This window comes from Oncorhynchus masou, chromosome 5 (genome assembly GCF_036934945.1).
Source record: "Oncorhynchus masou masou isolate Uvic2021 chromosome 5, UVic_Omas_1.1, whole genome shotgun sequence".
Lineage (NCBI taxonomy): Eukaryota > Metazoa > Chordata > Actinopteri > Salmoniformes > Salmonidae > Oncorhynchus > Oncorhynchus masou.
The window spans coordinates 40888838-40900081 of record NC_088216.1 but is presented as its reverse complement, the minus strand read 5'-3'; the positions used below and the strand labels follow the sequence as shown (position 1 = coordinate 40900081).

The 11244-nt window shown below is 44.4% G+C and overlaps 1 protein-coding gene across 2 annotated transcripts in view; it reads left to right on the top strand.

Moving 5' to 3' along the window:
• Positions 1-2865: 2865 nt before the first annotated feature.
• Positions 2866-11244, top strand: part of LOC135539586 (ubiquitin carboxyl-terminal hydrolase 37-like) — a 15993-nt gene continuing 7614 nt past the window's right edge. For both annotated transcript variants that reach the window (XM_064965550.1, XM_064965549.1), the window contains exon 1: positions 2866-3072. The gene's annotated coding sequence lies outside the window, so the exon portion shown is untranslated. The remainder of the gene's footprint in view (positions 3073-11244) is intronic.

Genomic DNA, 11244 nt, shown 5'->3' with positions numbered 1-11244 from the left:
AGGGACAACTTCATTAAATACTTAGAATATTATTTGATCTTACTGTAATTTCAAAACATGATTTACTTTTTGTTATGGACCGAATATAAGGACTATATTGTACTAAAAGGTTTTTCTTTACGTTCAGACACTGCCATCAATCGACAAGTTTTTCTTGTTTATGACGCATCTGTTGCTGGGTCTAAAACAGAAGGATTTGGCCCATTGGTTCAGCATCCACCAATCGACAGTGAGCCGGATTATCATCTCTTGGCCAACTTCCTCTACTGTCTGCTTGGATCAGCACGGATATGGATCCCCAGGGAAACCATCAAAGCCCACCTGCCACCTGAGTTCAAGGACTATCCAGACACCCAGGTAGTGATCGACTACACTGAACTCCGCTGCCAGACAACATCTTCACTACTACTGCAGAGTGAGGTGTTTTCTTCCTACAAGTCACACTGTACCTTTAAGGGCATGTTGGGAATGTCACCACATGGCGCTGTCACTTTTATGTCATCGTTGTGTGCTGGATCTGTGAGTGACAAGGAGATCTCCAAGCAGTCTGGAATTATTTCCTTACTCCCCCCTGACATGGCCATTATGGTGGATAAGGGCTTTCTCGTAGATGACATTGTTCCGTGCAAGGTCTACCGGCCAGCATTTCTGTCAAGACGCACACAGATGCCAGAGCATGAGGTTAGGGAGACCCAGTCCATTGCCAGGCTGAGAGTACATGTTGAAAAAATGATCTGCAGAGTAAAGGAGCACAAGCTGTTTGACACAGTCACCCCCCTGACCATCTCAGGCAGAATCAACCAATTATTTGCCTGTTGGTCAACTATCAAAACAGACCTTTGGTCAGAGCATGGGCCAAGCCAGTGTAAATGTACATGTGTTTATTTGGTAGTAGCAAAATAATAATTTGCTTATCTACGACATGTATCAATCATTTGTGTTGTAGTGAATATCAGTTTGTGTGGAGCTTGTCATTGGCTTTAACTAGGCAATGAGTTTAGGGGTGGGGGAAAGAAATCAAGTAAACACAGAATAGCCAGAATGCAAGACTGAATACAATGTTAGAGATGTGTAATTGATTAACTGAACTGTTGAACATTTGCTGAAATACATTATTTTAAACAAATATATTATACTGCAGTTTTCTTCACAAGAACATCAATACTTATTTTTCATGAAACCACTAAACTTGGCACCCATGCAGGGGATCCATTCAGGTGCGAGAGACACTTCTGCAAGTAGTGGTAAAAAAATAAAATAAAAGTGTTCAACCTTTGGCTGTGGAAGTTGATAGGACAGCACACTGCCAGCTTGCACTGGCCCAAAGGCGGACTTAACCAGGGGAAAAATCAGCTGACATTTCCATTGTTGTCACATTAGGGGCAGTAAGTGGAGAAAAGTTGGCATATGTTTCTGAGACTCGGAGAAGGTTTATGTCAGGCATATATCCATGGAGTGCTTTGTAGAGACAACTTCTGCAAAACATTTTAAAACCTTAACATCAGGTTGAAGAGATTACTATGACACAGACTCATAATAGACACAGACTTTTCCAGAAACAGCACAAGCCCAATATTTGAAATTAAATAGATTCAAATATACAGATTTTTGGATTAAAAAAAATCACAAGAAAATGTTTTCGAAATGTTTCCATTCTAGGAACCTCCGACTGACCTTATTCCATCAGCACACGAGTTAGTAGGTATACGGAACTCTATCCCATCAACCGGACCTGGCTTCACACCCTAATTAACAAGGATTTACTGTTCCATAGGGTGAATACTTCTCAGGTGCATTTTTTTATGGATATTGATAGACTCACAAGTGTTCTTGGCTCGTGCCAACGCTGTTCTGTGTCTGTGCAGCTGTGAACTAGTGGTGCAGCAGGAATGTTTAGTTGAGAGTAGTGCGCTGTCTGGTAAAGAAGGGCCACCAGATGGTTTTACACAGCACTTCCTGCAACACAGGAGCAGTGGCGTTGGACCACGATCCCTGGTACGGAGTGCTTTAACACCATCTGTGAAGATAAGTGTGATGAAAGACTGAAGTGAGAAACAAGAATGATGTGGCCCATAAATAACCACAGACAGTAGTGTCTGGTCTTCTTAACTAGGGGCTCATTTAACTATACAGGAATACATTGTGATCTTTACCAGATCTTTACCAAATAACCTGTGGGCAATTCTAAATTGGAATTGGGACCTATCATTAATATCGATCTATTGATAAGATTAAACGTTGACACTGTCTCCAACACATTTTGACCATGATGACAGTGTCCCACAGGAGATGTTTAACAAGGTCCCAAGTAGCCACCTATAACCTTCCCTACTCTCATGCTGTGCGGCTTTTCACTCTTCCTCATGGACCTGTGACAGTCAGCCCTCACGGTAATCTCCCTGTCAATGTATCTTCGTTAGATAATGTTTAGAAGACATGAATAACAATTATTTTTAGCTAGCAAATATAGCTAGCAAGCATAACTTAACCAAGCTAACGAAAATACACACGTTCTCAGGTAGATTCTGTCAACGTTGTATCATTTTACGAAGTAACTATCTATCTAGCTACAGTTAATAGTTAAATTAGCTAGCTAATATGATTGTCGCTAGCTAACGTTATATCTGTCACTGACTTGGTAACGTTATTCACCTACATACTTATCTAAGTAGCTTCCTATATACATCTTGAACCCCTTTTAAGTATTGCTAGCTGGAGTCAAGGAGGCTGATTTAACAATTCGATGTACATGATGAATATTATTTTGAGGCAAGTCCTGAAGACAACTAGTAAAAAACTGCGACACAATGGTAGTAATGTTATGTCGTCGAAAACAACTAGACTGTCGCCGGTATGAAGTGTGTTCAGAACGTCCGATATAAGGGCATAAGGTCTATTTTCTAGTTGCAGAAAGACAGCAGTAGGGTGCAAAGGCAGTTCGCCAGTTACAGCAGCGCGTCCGCTGAACGATAACGAAGAGGTAGGTGAGATCACGGAGACCGGGGTGAGAAGGTGATGAAGCGTACTTCATGAGCAGTAACCGAAAAACAACTGGCATTTGGAAAGTTTGAGGTGAGGGAGAAAGTGTGGTGAAACAAGTATTGTTAGCATTGTATCTTGCTATTAGATGGATCGAATTATCCGTTAGCTAGCCAGAGAAATGTTGAGCAACATCAGCAAATTTAGCTGATCAAATAATTGAGTTTATTGTTTGAAACTTAGCTGGCTAATAAAGCCAGATAGCTAGCTAACGTTACAACATCAAACGAGCTATCGTTAGTTCCCTAACCAATTCGCTATAGTATTAATTGGTAACGTTATACGACTCCTTGCCGTTCCTCAAGTTATAACACGTTAGTTGCTTACTGGACCCTGACAATCTGTGTGAAATGTTAACTAGCTGACGAACTAACTACTATCTGTGAACTAATGTTTTCCCTCGACAGTATATGGTTCATTTTCAGAATGAGAGAATTAGGTGAATATGAGGCGTTGCTTGTTAAACAAGTGGATTCATGGATCAAGTGTAGCTGGAGCTGGGCCTGGCTTATGCTGGATGCCAATATAGGTGAAAGAAACGCCATACACTTTCACTCTCAGTGGATAAAAAAAGGTATGCCAGGTGTACTCTCTGCCTGAAAGAGATCAATTATGTCAATAAAGGGTATCATGCTCTGCTGCACATTGTAGAACATATGTCCACAGGCAGAAATTGTACAATGGTATTACGTGCAGTGTAGCCCAAAGATATGGCTTTTGTTGTGTTGAACTTGACAGTAACACTTTTGTGTGATTTTATTATTATTTGTTTTTACTCTGAAAGTTATTTTTGCACACATGCAGTCTTGTGCAATTGCTCGGTGTCTACTATAATAGATCAAATATAAAATGCCTGTTTGTTTCATTCTATTTCTACTTGAATCCTAAAATGCATAGTAAACATGGCGCCCCAAGAATGCATAAATGCCGGGTCAAAATGAACCGTTAATGTAATATATGTGTTTTTTTTATATGAGTCTAAAATATTATCAATTTTGTGGAACATAAATCTTTTGAGTGCTGATTTGAACCTTTTCAATAATTATTTTATTGTTTTAAATGTTTTTTGTCACTCTTCAACATTTTGATACACATTTCAATGATAACATATGAGGAAAATGCATAACAGCTATTGAAAATATGAGCATATTTTTCACATTCAACCTTTTAGTGTGAGCAACAAAATAAAACCATTATAATATTTCAAAACATTTATTTGAAAATCCAAAGTTCATCATCAATATAAACGACAACACTAACAATTGTGAATTTAGAAAACGTGAACACTAAAAGGAACAAAGTGTGTGTGATGCTTACTTATGCTGTCTTAGTCCATGCATTTGTTACAAACCACAAGCATGTGACTGCTCTTTGCAGACGGATGTGTTGCACTGAGAACACCAGCAGCTGACTTTTCTATCCTTTGCTCTTGGGCAGAGCTGGCACCTCTTCCTCTTCTGGCCTTGGCTGCTCTGAGTGGTGGTGGCGGCTTGGTTCTCTTTCATCAACCCACATCTTTCCATTGCCTCAGTTCTTCTGTGGAGATGGGAGAACCTTCCAGAAGGACAACCATCTCTGCAGCAGTCCAACAATCAGGCCTTTATGGTAGAGTGGCCAGACGGAAGCCACTCCTCAGTAAATGGCAGATGACAGCCCACTTGCAATTTGCCAAAAGGCCATGAGGCCTCCCAGACCATGAGAAACAAGTAACTTCCTCACAAAGCCTTGTGATGTGAAAATGTGGCTACAGCAGGGTGGGGCAGGGATGAGGCAAGGCATGAGAGGCATAGCCATCCAGGCCAACAGAGCAGGTCAGGAGGCAGTTTCTGTCAGAGAAAAGTTTACTAAGTATTTCACCTCTGTGGAAGGCAGAATTGACTTCCAGGACAGAATGGTTGTAGCTAGGCCTACTTAGATGCACTGTGTGAGAGTGTGTGTGTGTAGTTTATCAACATGGGACAGTAAGTTCAACTTTGACATCTTCATTTGTTTTGTGTATTCATTCTACACTTTAAAACTTTTGTACAATTCCACCATTTCTGTATTTAAAAAAGCATACAGCACACATGGCATTTACATTCAGCTAACGCTAGCTAGTTCGTTTTATACCAAGGATGAACATTGGGTTGTTATACTTTACCTGAAATGTGCATGGTCTTTGCAATCTCTCGCCATAAAGCATCTTTATTAGTTGGATCCTTGTAGAATTTTGAAGACGGGTCATATAAAAGTGAGTACTTCTCTACTTCGATGAAAAATCTCTCCTCGGCCACCTTTCAAGCACCCACTTTGGCTTTTGTTTACAGGAATTAGGGGACGTATGTTTGTTGTGAGATCCAATGAATTAATGGGAGGCGGAACTTCCAGACTTGATATGGCGGTTAGCAACCAATTTAAGGTGAATTCCGCCACCAACTGGACTGGAGTTTATACCTTGCAGTTCGTCTTTCAGTCACCCACGTGGGTATAACCAATGAGGAGATGGCACGTGGGTACCTGCTTCTATAAACCAATGAGGAGATGGGAGAGGCAGGACTTTCAGCGTGATCTGCAACAGAAATAGAAAGGAGTTCTGTTTTAGCCCTTGGCAACTCAGACGCTCAGTGCTCGCGCAGGAGACGTGTCCGGTCTGGTCAGCATGTTAGGTTGGAGTCATTAAAACTTGTTTTTCAACCACTCCACAAATTTCTTGTTAACAAACTATAGTTTTGGGAAGTCAGTTAGGACATCTACTTTGTACATGACACAAGTAATTGTTTCAACAATTGTTTACAGACAGATTATTTCACTTAATTCACTGTATCACAATTCCAGTGGGTCAGAAGTTTACATACACTAAGTTGACTGTGCCTTTAAACAGCTTGGAAAATTCCCGAAAATGATGTCATGGCTTTAGAAGCTTCTGATAGGCTAATTGACATCAGTTGAGTCAATTGGAGGTGTACCTGTGAATGGATTTGTAACGGCGTTCTTCTGTTGAAGGAGGAACGGACCAAAATGCAGCGTGGTGGTTACTCATGTTTATTGATGAAAATAGACTAGACATGAAATAACTGAAATGTACAAAACAACAGACGGAAATGTAAAAAAAACTATACAGCCTATCTGGTGTATATAAACACAGAGACAGGAACAACCACCCACGAAACACTCAAAGAATATGGCTGCCTAAATATGGTTCCCAATCAGAGACAACGATGATCACCTGACTCTGATTGAGAACAGCCTCAGGCAGCCATAGACCATAGACAAAACCCCAAGACAAAAACACACCACAATAACCCATGTCACACCCTGGCCTGACCAAATAAATGAAGATAAACATAATATATTTCGACCAGGGCGTGACAGAACCCCCCCTTAAGGTGCGGACTCCCGGACGCACATCAAGACAATAGGGAGGGTCGGGTGGGCGTCTGTCCATGGTGGCGGCTCCGGCGCGTGACGTGGACCCCACTCTATAAATGTCTTAGTCCCCCTCCTCGCGTCCTAGGATAGTCCACCCTCGCCGCCGACCATGGCCTAGTAGTCCTCACCCAGAACCCCACTGGACTGAGGGGCAGCTCGGGACAGAGGGTCAGCTCGGGACTGAGGGGCAGCTCGGCACTGAGGGGCAGCTCGGGACTGAGGGGCAGCTCGGGACTGAGGGGCAGCTCGGGACTGAGGGGAAGCTCAGCACTGAGGGGAAGCTCGGGACTGAGGGGAAGCTCAGGACTGAGGGAATCCGGGACTGAGAGGAAGCCCAGCACTGAGAGGAAGCCCAGCACTGAGAGAAAGCTCAGCCAGGTAGTTGGACCCGGCAGATCCTGGCTGGCTGGTGGTTCTGGCAGATCCTGGCTGACTGGCGGATCTGGGAGAGTCTGGTTGACTGGCAGATCTGGAAGAGTCTGGCTGACTGGCAGATCTGGAAGAGTCTGGCTGACTGGCAGGTCTGACTGGTTGACTGGCAGATCTGGAAGAGTCTGGTTGACTGTCGGATCCTGTCAGACTGACGGCTCTGGCTGCTCCATGCTGACTGGCAGCTCTGGCTGCTTCATGCTGACTGGCGGCTCTGGCTGCTTCATGCTGACTGGCAGCTCTGGCTGCTCCATGCTGACTGGCGACTCTGGCTGCTCCATGCAGACTGGCAGCTCTGGCTGCTCCATGCAGACTGGCAGCTCTGGCAGCTCCTTGCAGACTGGCAGCTCCTTGCAGACTGGCAGCTCCTTGCAGACTGGCAGCTCCATGCAGACTGCTCCATGCAGACTGGCAGCTCCATGCAGACTGGCAGCTCCGGCTGCTCCATGCAGACTGACAGCTCTGGCTGCTCCATGCAGACTGACAGCTCTGGCTGCTCCATGCAGACTGACAGCTCTGGCTGCTCCATGCAGGCTGACAGCTCTGGCTGCTCCATGCAGGCTGACAGCTCTGGCTGCTCCATGCAGGCTGGCAGCTCTGGCTGCGCTGAACAGGCAGGAGACTCCAGTAGCGCTGTAGAGGAGGACGGCTCTGGCAGCGCTGAACAGGCGGGAGACTCCGGCAGCGCAGGAGAGGAGGAAGGCTCTGGCGGCTCTAAACAGGCGGGAGACTCCAGCAGCGCTGTAGAGGAGGAAGGCTCCGGCTGCGCTGAACAGGCGGGAGACTCCGGCAGCGCTGAACAGGCGGGAGGCTCCGGCAGCGCAGGAGAGCAGGAAGGCTCGGGCAGTGCTGAACAGGCGGGAGGCTCCAGCAGTGCAGGAGAGGAGAAAGGCTCCGGCAGCGCTGGAGAGGCGAGGCGCACTGTAGGCCTGTTGCGTGGTGCTGGCACTGGTGGTACTGGGCCGAGGACACGCACAGGAAGCCTGGTGCGGGAAGCTGCCACCGGAGGACTGGTGTCTGGAGGTGGTACAGGATAGACTGGACCGTGCAGGCACACTGGTGCTCTTGAGCACCGAGCCTGCCCAACCTTACCTGGCTCGATGCCCACTCTAGCCCGGCCAATACGAGGAGCTGGTATGTACCGCACCGGGCTATGCACCCGCACTGGAGACACCGTGCGCTCCACAGCATAACACGGTGCCTGCCCGGTCTCTTTAGCCCCCCGGTAAGCACAGGAAGTTTGCGCAGGTCTCCTACCTGGCGTAGCCATACTCCCTGTGAGCCCCCTACCCCAAGAAGTTTTTGGGGCTGACTCTCGGGCTTCCTTCCGCACCGCCGTGCTTGCTTCTCCAACTCCATTCTTCTATAACCCCTTCGCACTGCTCCAGCGAATCCCAGGCGGGCTCCGGCACTCTCCCTGGGTCGACCGCCCACCTGTCTATTTCCTCCCAAGTAGTGTAGTCCTGATATTGTTGCTCCTGCTGCCACTGTTGCTTCTCCTTATACCAGCGCCTCTCAGCTCTCGCCGCCTCCAGTTCTTCTTTGGGGCGGCGATATTCTCCAGGCTGATCCCAGGGTCCTTCTCCGAACAGTTCGTCCTCCCATGTCCATTCCTCTCTTTGCTGCACCTGCCTGTTACCACGCCGCTTGGTCCTGTTGTGGTGGGTGATTCTGTAACGCTGTTCTTCTGTTGAAGGAGGAGCGGACCAAAATGCAGCGTGGTGGTTACTCATGTTTATTGATTAAAATAGACTAGACATGAAATAACTGAAATGTACAAAACAACAGACGGAAACGTGATAAAACTATACAGCCCATCTGGTGAATATAAACACAGAGACAGGAACAACCACCCACGAAACACTCAAAGAATATGGCTGCCTAAATATGGTTCCCAATCAGAGACAACGATAATCACCTGACTCTGATTGAGAACAGCCTCAGGCAACCATAGACTACGCAATAACCCATGTCACACCCTGGCCTGACCAAATAAATGAAGATAAACATAATATATTTCGACCAGGGCGTGACAGGATTTCAAGGCCTACCTTCAAACTCAGTGCCTCTTTGCTTGACATCATGGGAAAATCTAAAGAAATCAGCCAAAACCTCAGAAAAAAATTGTAGACCTCCACAAGTCTGGTTCATCCTTGGGAGCAATTTCCAAATGCCCGAAGGTACCACGTTTATCTGTACTTACAATAGTACGCAAGTATTAACACCATGGGACCACGCAGCCGTCATACCGCTCAGGAAGGATAAGCGGTGTCTCCTAGAGATGAACGTACTTTAGTGCGAAAAGTGCAAATCAATCCCAGAACAATAGCAAAAGACCTTGTAAAGATGCTGGAGGAAACATGTACAAAAGTATCTATATCCACAATAAAATGAGTCCTATATTGACATAACCTGAAAGGCCGCTCAGCAAGGAAGAAGACACTGCTCTAAAACCGCCATCAAAAAGCCAGACTACGGTTTGCAACTTCACATAGGGACAAAGATCATACTTTTTGGAGAAATGTCCTCTAGTCTGTTGAAAGAAAAATAGAAATGTTTGGCCATAATGACCATCATTATGTTTGGAGGAAAAAGGGGAGGCTTGCATGCCGAAGAACATCATCCCAACCGTGAAGCACGGGGGTGGCAGCATCCTGTTGTGGGTGTGCTTTGCTGCGAGGAGGGACTTTTGCACTTCACAAAATAGATGGCATCATGAGGTAGGACAATTATGTGGATATATTGAAGCAACATCTCAAGACATCAGTCAGAAAGTTAAAGCTTAGCCGCAAATGGGTCTTCCAAGTGGACAATGACCCCAAGCATACTTCCAATTCCAAATTTGTGGACAGAACTGAAAAAGCATGTGCGAGCAAGGAGGCCTACAAACCTGACTCAGTTACATCAGCTCTGTAAGGAGGAATGGGCCAAAATTCACCCAACTTATTGTGGGAAGCTTGTGGAAGGCTACCCAAAACATTTGACCCAAGTTAAACCATTTAAAGGCAATGCTGCCAAATACTAATTGAGTGTATGTAAACTTCTGACCCACTGGGAATGTGATGAAAGCTGAAATAAATCATTCTCTATTATTCTGACATTTCACGTTCTTATAATAAAGTGGTGATCCTAACTGACCTAAGACAGGGAATTTTTACTAGGATTAAATGTCAGGAATTTTGAAAAACTGAGTTTAAATGTATTTGCCTAAGGTGTATGTAAGCTTCCGACTTCAACTGTAGTCTGTGTCATCTGAATTGGATACCTCAGATTGGCATCTGTAAAACCATTTTGGTTGTATATCTGGCAACATTCTTATGAGCCTACTAATGAAACTCATTTTACTTGATTAGTTAAAAAGGAGAAATGAAAACTGTGATTAATGAACATTAAAAACAAGATATTTAATAAATATTATATTAATTACATGGATTTTATTTTTGTAGCAAAAAGAAAGGTCAATTTGACGACGCAATGCAGTGAATTCCATAGGAAATACATACGGGTCATATTTGACCCTACATTTTTAAAACTTGGGGTAGTGATGCAAAAACTCTTTTTACTTAAAAAATAAGAAAATAAAAAACAAAACTAGGATGTTGGAACATTAAAGACACATTATTTAAGGATTTCCTGGAATATTAGATGATGACATTTGGGTGCGTGGTTAATGCAGCAAAAAATACATTAGGAAGGGTAATTTTGACCAGCATTGCATCCAAGGGTTATTAAGAGTTTTTTCCCCAAATGTAATATTTAGATGTGTGTGGTCATAAGTGTTGCATTATAAAGGCTGTCATGGCTAACTGTAATATTAGTGTATTGTTTTTCTCGAGACTTGAGTGTCATTTGCAGTAAAGTCAAGGTAACAAATAACATTGGACTGCTTTCTTTATATAATTTTTTAGCTTTGAGTTAGGTTCACATTAAACAGTTTTTATTTTACACACAGAGAATGATCATGTAGATCATATTCTTTGTTGTTTAATTAGTTAAAACCTGCACTTCTCCCTAGCTGTAACGGCTCTCGTTGGTAGAAGGAAACCAAGGCGCAGCGTGGTAGGCGGACATCGTATCTTTATTGATGACACCAAACAAAATAACATGGGTCAAAAAAACGAAAGCGCACAGTTCTGTCAGGCTTCAGAAACTAAACAGAAAACAAGATCCCACAACCTAATGGTGGGAAAAAGGGCTGCCTAAGTATGATCCCCAATCAGAGACAACGATAGACAGCTGCCTCTGATTGGGAACCACACTCAGCCAAAAACAAAGAAACAGAAAACATAGACTTCCCCACCCGAGTCACACCCTGACCTAACCAAACGTAGAGAATAATAAGGATCTCTAAGGTCAGGGCGTGACACT